Source organism: Caloenas nicobarica, chromosome 5 (genome assembly GCF_036013445.1).
Source record: "Caloenas nicobarica isolate bCalNic1 chromosome 5, bCalNic1.hap1, whole genome shotgun sequence".
NCBI lineage: Eukaryota > Metazoa > Chordata > Aves > Columbiformes > Columbidae > Caloenas > Caloenas nicobarica.
Window position 1 is genome coordinate 16,749,284 of NC_088249.1, and position 8,725 is coordinate 16,758,008.

The window sequence follows — 8,725 nt, forward strand, 5'->3', positions numbered from 1 at the left end:
CAGCACCTCTGTGATCCTGCACCTGCACACATGCAGCCAGTGGAGCAGTAGGAATTGTCACCATCAAGAAGTCTCTTTCTAATTATAAGAGGAAGATCACATGGCTTTCTGCCAGCCGAATAGTTGTAAGCTCTTCATATACAAGAAGCTTTCACTTGAACTTAGCTGCCACAATCCAATTTGCTCGATTTCAGTAAGGTTTAAATTGTTCTTCCTGCTCTTTCTACACTAAGAGACCCAGAACAATATGTTAAGAAGATGTAGATAACATGTCTGAAAGAAAATTTTTCAATGGTATGTGTTAAAATCTTCTTTTTTACTCCTAAAAAATGTCCTGGCAAGAGAAAATTACAACTAGTTGCAGACACGTGTTTCTCTTATATCTATCAGCAACCAAGCTAAGCTGATTTGCAGCCTTGAACACTAACCATCACTCTACTTTCAGGTTTCTGAGGACTTGATGTGTAAGCATGCCAAAATCTAGGATGCTCCCAAAATAGAATGTGCTTTAGGATTCGGCATAGTTAAAGTGGAACATTAAGTTGAAAAAGCAGAGTTTATCATATTTATAGTGGAGTATAACAGCAAACTGCAAAGAGAGGTAGTCACCTCAACGTTGTACAAGAGAAGATCTTTTGTATTTATTGAAGATGAGGGGGCAGAGGGAGAGACAGAACTGAAGGTTAATGAGTTGTGTAGAGGGTAGGAAAAAGAAATGCATTTTCCCCAGCTTGAAAGCTGTGCTATAGGTGTTAAATGGCCTCAGGAGCCTAAGCAGGCTTTGTGTGTAATGAATATTTTCCTTTGATGTCTCTTCAGAGCAACTAGTCTAGGGCGCTGTCTGCCATAAACCTCTTAAATTTCAAGTGCTATTTTTATGGCTTCTTTATGATCGGAGTAACCTCACTTAAAGGATTACAGGGGTTACTTCAAGTCTTTGTAGCCAAATGCATTCTGGTAAAGATCACATTGATCTGAAGTCAACTGTTATCTTTAGCTTTGACTGTTAATCATTCCCAAGACCTTTGTTCTTTGATTGTCACTAGGGAATCTTAAATGCAGGGTATGTTAATTAGTACCTGGTTTATCAGCAACATGTACATTATCAAATAAAAGAAATATAGCCCTGATATTGTTAGGAAAAGCACTTGAAAGTAAATTTAAAATAGTAGTATTCACCTGAAGATTCCCACAGTGTTTTGCCTGTTTGGCTTTAGTGTTTGGAACTGTTTTATAGTAGAGGTATTTAAAAGAGAAGGCAAGTAGGGTGATGAATTTTAAAAGGGAGGAATGCTCTCTAAGTAAAAGAATTCACAGCCTAGATTGAAGCATTTAGACAAACTAAAGTCAAGTGAATAGGTTAATGTATTTGCCAGGTTATTCATTGTCAATCCCACTGAAATGATGCAGACATTTGCTACTTTCATGTTAAACAGCACGTCGGAGCTGACATTACCCAATATCAGAAAACACAGCAGTGATTGATTACACTCTTATATCAAAGCTCTATACAGCTTTGCAATGAAAAACACAATTATGCAGAGTGTACTTTGAAAAGTGCAGTCCAAGTGCCACGTCGCGAGACCTTTAATAGTGTAAAGAACGACTGTGTACAGCTCTGCCCTTTGTAAGATGCTTCACAGCACCCTGTTGCACCTGGGTCTGCCTGGACATCAGCTGTCTGAGGTTCACCTTTTGCTGAATTGCTTCATATCTTTTACTTTTGAAGAAAGACACAAGATCTCCAGTGCTGTTCTTATGGTGCCCAAGCCAAGGTGTGTGTCCAGAGGAAGTCGTGGGTGGCAAAGGATGAGCATGATTATACAAGATGTAATCTGGCACCCAGAAATGCTCATGTTTGTCTGCCACATCTATTTTTAGGCATTCTTCTTCCTGTGGGTGCTTCCTTCAGTCCTGAAGTTCTCAGGTAAATGATTCCTTTAATGCAGTCCAGTTCAAACTATTTCATCTGGGAAAAGCATTACACCAAGAAATTGTTCTGATATATTAAGTTAGCTAGAGAACAGATGCTCGATATTAAATATGAATCAAATGATAAGTTCATCCTCTGCCTTAATCTGTTACAGGAAAAGGTCACAGAATCACAGAATGGTTGAGGTTGAAAGAGACCTCTGGAGGTCATCTGGTCCAAGCCCCCTGATCAAGCAGGGCCACCTAGAGTCAGTGGCTGAGGACCATTTCCAGACAGCTTTTGAATATCTCCAAGGATGGAGACTCCACCACCTTCCTGGACTACCTCTGCCAGTGCTCTGTCACCCCCACAGTGAAAAAGTGTTTCCTGAAGTTCAGAGGAAACCTCCTGTGTTTCAGTTTGTGTTCATTGATAAGATACCCCCTGAGCCTTCTCTTCTCCAGGCTGAACAGTCCTAGCTCTCTCAGCCTTTCCTTGTAGGAGATATGATCCAATCCCTTAATCAACCTAGTGGCCCATTTCTGGAGTCTCTCCAGTATGCCCATGTCTCTCTTCCCAGTTTTGCTGAGGGTACACTCTGCCCCATCAACCAGATCATTAATGAAGATGTTAAACAAGATTGGACCCAATACTGACTTCTTGGGTAAACCACTAGTTTCCAGCTTTGTTCCACTGATCACCACACTCTAGGCCTGGCCATTCAACCAATTTTCAGTCCACCTCGCTGTCTGCTTATTCAGCCCACCTCGCTGTCTGCTTATTCAGCCCATACCTCATCAGCTTTTCTACGTTGACCTTCTGGGAGACAGTGTCAAAAGCTGAAGTCAACATAGACAATATCCATTGCTCTTGACAATCATCTACCAAGCCAGGCATTTCATCATAGAAGGTTATCAGGTTGCTCAAGCATGACTTCCCCTTGGTGAAGCCATGCTGACTGCTCCCGATCACCTTCTTGTCAAAGCAGCCTACCTATGGGATTAAAAGCTGTAACAGCAGCATCAAAATCCATCAGCAACTTCTCAAATCTTATCCAAGCTCAATTAAATTTTCTTTCAAGAGCATTGGTAAGAGACCTTCCTTCATTAAGTACAGCTGGATCAGACCCTTTCTTACAGACATTTCTTTTTTTTTTGCATTCAGTTCTGTTGTCAAATCTTCCATGCCATTGCTATGTTCTCCACAAGACCCCGGTGAGCTATTCTAGTCTCAATGGCAAACATCCAATCAGAAAATTTCTAAGGTGTCTTTCATTTACTTAAGAGACTGTATCTTGGGTCAGTATTTATTTTAGGCAAGTTTATCACCCAAGAGACAGGAGGGTTCCAGCCTCACAGTTAAATATGTAATTAGGCAACTCTTAAAGCACAGTTACTCCCAATTCACCCTGGGGTAGGGGATAGTTCTTAAACAAAAAGTGATTTGAATTCTGCAGCACTGAGGTGTAGAGGTAGGAATAAGATCTTTACAACCTATAACTTCAGCGGGATTGAATTCTGTGGGTTATTTATGTACTTTTTTGAAAGGTGATCTCTATGTACTGAACAAAACTCTCATTTTACAAGGCACTTGCTTCTTGTATGAGTCTGAGATCTGTTTGTGCAGTGGAAACATATACAGGTCATGATAAATTTTTCTGACATCCCTACAGGTAACAGGAAGCAGATGGGACTTCTACCTCACTGGCAAAGAAATCCACAGACTCTGCTCTAACATTCACTTTCTGAGAGATAACCTTACTGGCAGCTCACCAGAGAAGTCTATTGGACAAAGTAAGTCCAGGTGAGCGTAAACTCAGCCATTTACTTCTGACAAATGGACTTAATCTATCCTTGACCCATCTGCAGCTCTTACAGTGGCAGCTATTACCACTGTTGTGCTTTGTGTTTTTATCTTGCTGCTCATAACTTTAGTAATATCTGAATGTTTTACAAAATATGCAAACACAAAGTCCTGAGTGGATTTAAAACTCCCACTGACAGTATTTAAAACACTTCTCTGGCCTCCTTTGAGAGTGCAGTGCTGGCTGCTCACTGCTCAAGAACTAAAATCATTTATTGTCTTTAAGTCTGAGTACAAGCTCCATAGATTGTTATAATTATTCTCAGATGTTCTCCCAAGACCATATGAGAATACATAATAAGGATATTTTCTACAAGTTTTTTTGATCAGATTTTATAGTTTTAAAACTACTAAAATAGCGCCTTTCTACCAAGGATATCTGAGGCCTGATAAATACTGTTCTAATTTAAAAGGGGCCAAAATAAAAGTTTTCTTCTTGTCCTTCAACTCACTGCTAAGATTAGTAATCAGATTTGAGACCTGAAGGAGTTTTGAGGGTGCTTTTCTGTAGGGGATTCTGAGGCCATGCAATAAAAATGCATGACCTTTTTACATACTTTTTACCTATGTAACCAAGATTTATACATTGGTGCAGTATTTGCATCCGCTACAGCAAAGAGTGCATCTCTTTGCAGTGCTGCCAGCATCCTGCATGACTGGCTAATCTGAGTTGTGGCTGCGGCAGATGACAGTCTTCTAATGCTTCTGCCTTGTGTATTTATTTTGTTCTTCCCTCTTTTTCCACCCTGCTATTCTTTGCAGGCTTGTGCATATCAGAAATAGCCTTTGGGCAGGAATCAGCAGAACCAGTCAGCACAGGCTGCTCCCCATCTCAAAGGCAATGCTAATGCAAGTACCAGTCACTGCCTCTTGCCTGGTGTTTCAGATCAGCTCCACAATTTGAACAGTAACTTCAGCTGTTGAACTGTGGTTTACCTTGCTCACAACAGCCTCCTCTGGAGGAGCAATACTGTGTCCTAACTGGTCTGCAAGAAGGTAATGTTGGGTGCCTGGAACATATTTAACACCAGAAGATTGGATATAACTGGAGCTTTATGTTTTAAAGAATAGGAGGAATTCCAGAAATGTGGCCCTGGTATTTGAAAGCCCCAGGAAGTAAATGACCTGAGCACATGCACCAACTTACTGCTTGGTTTTAGACTAAGCAGTGATAAGTGAAAAAAGTAATAAACTGAAATGTTCCACACTGGATACCAAGTGCTGGCTATGTTCTACTTAGATTAGAAGTGAATGAAATCCCATTTGCCTGCTGTTTACCCTCAGCTCCAGGAAAGTCTCCAAGGTGTAATTACTCAGGCCTTTCTCATGTGAGCTGAATAGACTAAAGCTGCTCCATTTTCCCAGAGCGGGAGAAGCAGGCAGATAGCTGCAGCGCTGCGAGGCAGGTCCTGCTCTGCCCCAGGGACAGAGCGGGACAGGGGCAGGGGCAGCTGGACACCCAGCACAGAGCGGTGCCAGCATGCACGGGCTGATGGCCACAGAGACTTGCCTAAACGCTTTTCATTTCGTCAAAGCAATTCCTTTGCTGCTTATTAAATTGATTAGAATTGATTGCTTTTTAACAAAGCTGTTGCTTCGATCTTAGGCTCAATACAATGGAAATAAAATAGGGAAGCTGTTATTATGAGATCAAATGAAAACAATGGAGCTCAATGAAAACATGGAGGCTTCTTTTCTCCTGGTATTTGATTAGGGGTAGTGTTTCAAACGGAAGTTCATACATAAACAGTTCATTGAGATTCAATAATAATCTGTTTCTATTTAAATAATGAATTTAAATCATCCTGGCTCTGCACTACCCCAGCCCTCAAGCTGTGTTTACAAGATGGAACTGAAGAGCAGAGGGCAAGGGCTCCTGGTTTCCTCTGTTGTAAGTGGTATGAAAACCAATGATTCCCCCACACCACAGTTCAAACCCCATGAGCCCTGCTTGGATAGACAGGACTCCAGCACAGCTGTACACCCACATGGCCTTCCTTTTATTCACCAAGTCCTCCCTATTGGCAGCCACACAGGAGTTCTTTGCTGCAGGTTTCCCATCTGTACTTTGGGGTAAAAGCATATCCTTGTGTGGTGAGAATTAAATAAGTGACGCTCAAAAATAGCATTTAAGAACTGATCTAGTTGAAGACACCCCTGCTCATCGCAGGAGGGTCGGACTAGATGATCTTTAAAGGTCCCTTCCAATCCAAACCATTCTATGATTTTATGAACTAATGCCTAAATCAGAACAAGGTTTAATACTAATTATTTTTTAAACATATAAATAAAATTAGGGAGAGTTTATGTATACATATGTGATTAGTAGATGGTTAGAAGGTGAGCAGCACCATCATAGGCTTCATATTTCAGAGGCTATTCCTATCTCTAGGGCCTTCGCTCTGCCATTGGATGCATAATTACTGTTTCAGCCTGAGGAGCAGTAAACATCGTCCACAAGCTTCATGTGGATATGCCAAAGAAATTTTTTATCAAACAGTATATGCAGGCCAATAACAGAAGTTTTCAACCAAGTAAGAGATGGAGAAGATGGAAGAGAAATACTAGCATATCAGTCAGATCTGCATTCCCACAAGACAGCTGTAACTCTAACTCTCTGACTATCGACTGAAGATGCAGTGGGTCTAAGTTACCATCAGGAAAGGCACAGCCCAATAAAATAGATATAATCCAAGTATTTCAGCTGTGAAGTTTCAGTTCCAGCCTACTTCTGCCTTTCAAGAGAATTCAACTTGAACAAAAGTACTCACCAATTTAATGTCACAGAGGTTTCATTTTTTCCTCACATTCCCAAATTAGAAGAGAACAGAACAAAAGTTTGAGCTAAAGGTCCAGAAGGGATGTGTTTGCTGATCCTTATGTAGCAGCACATGTGCCTGATTAGAGTCAAGCAAAAGGGCATGATGACCCCAGAATGGCTACATATGCCATCAGGACAGTTTAGGATGTAGGAAATAGGAGCAGATTCATTAGAAAAAATAGCTGAATCACTCAGCCCTGCACATTCCCAGAGAGAGGACTCAAGCCATACACAAAACCTGAGAACAAAGCTTCTAGTCAGATACATTACTGCTGAGAAAAAGTGACAGCAGAGAAAGACCAACTGCTTATGATCAGTCACAAGTGGCTGAAAAGTAATGTTTGCATTGGTTTTCACCCAGTCTCTCTGGATTTTATATACAGAGAGCCATTGCTGCTGAAAGAACAGAAAACTCAATACTTTAAAATATATTTTATGGGGTCTTTAGTATCTCAATAATTGATAATTTGAAAAAGACAATTTCAAAAAATTAATCTGAAGAAGCTACAATTAGCACCTGGGACTCTAGCTATTTCTTCCAGGGCTAGGTGCTTTACTGTTCAACACTTCAGGACTCAGAGGAAACTCACAGAAAGCAGACATTTACTGTAATACTTCAACTAATGGTCTACAGTCAACAACTAAACCAGATTTAGGAACTTGGAACTAAGATATGAAGAAGTTAGAAAAACATCCAAATACACAAACAAGCCTGCAGGTACCACAAGACCACATCCTTGTCAGACTTGGCCTCACAGCTGATCAAAGAAAGATGAAACTAAGATCATACCAGCCCACACTGCTGAGTTTCACAGAAAGTCTTCACAGTGATTTGTATTCTCGTGGGGCTACAGCTGGGCTTCTCTGCCTCGAGGCAAAACCAACCACATCTGGCTACTCTGCAGGAAGAACTGATTCAACTTAATGCTTCCACATACAATACAGCCTTTTCCCGAACCCAAGTGCACCTCTATGTGTGATTGTGAGTAAATGTTATAATCCACTGAGCTAATTAAGTGAAGATATTTCCTAGAATAGCCATGGCAAAAGTAGTTTGTTAGCATACCTTGTCTCCATGGGAGGTTTAGACTGGACATTAGGAAGCATTTCTTTACTGAGGGGGTGGTCAAACACTGGAGCAGGCATCCTAGAGGGGTTGTCAATGCCTCAAGCTGGTCAGTGTTGAAGAGGCATTTGGATGGTGCCCTTAACAACATACTTTAGCTTGTTCAACCCTAAGTTCGTCAGGCAGTTGGACGAGATGATCATTGCAGGTCTCTTCCAACTGAAACAGTCTATTCTATTATAGTCTATTCTATGCTTTATTTTCCAGGAGTTATGGCAATACAAGAAAAATCTGCCTTTTCTCCATGAAAAGGCAATTTTTCAGATAGTACTCAAAGTACTGAAATGCAGCATGGTTAGCACAGTCTTTCTGGGATTAAGAGGAGCACAAGCCTCCCAGCTTTTTAGAAGACCGTGTTTGGATTATCACAGGAAGAGAGGACTCAGGAAGGAACTCTGAAAATGCTCTTAGGTCTCTGCAAAAGTTTGTCTCAGATTTGTTTAACTCAGAGGTTGCAGTCTTCAAACTGCCCCTGTGTAACATGCAAAGCTGGAGGGCACAACACATGAATGTTTCATCTTTCTAGAGACCTGTTTATAAAACCAGGATCAATCACAAGGAAGACAAATTCAATATTTGGACCTGAGGGCTAAATACAAAGGGGAACTGAATTAGTTAGAACCTGAGAGATCTCACAGTCCTGGGTAGGGTGTTTGGAGCTCCCCAGATAACACCACAAAACAGTAGAAAGTGGAGTTGTCTTCAAGCAAAGGGCTGTCTAAGCCTAGCCAACAGGGAAGGCCACCAAGAAGATGTAGTTGTGTCTGCTCACAAATGTCAGCCATGAGCCCCTTCCTGAGATTGGCTGTTTAAAGCCAGACAGAGACAGGTCCAGATAATGGTTAGATAATTTCAGATCACCACTTTGGCTGATTTGGAGCAAGGACTTGAACTCCATGATGCAAGCCTGCGTGATCTCTTTGACTTCTGTAGATTTGCTGCATGCCAAAGACACGTCAGGAAATTCTAGTCACTAGAAGACAGAATCCTTTTCACTAAATAT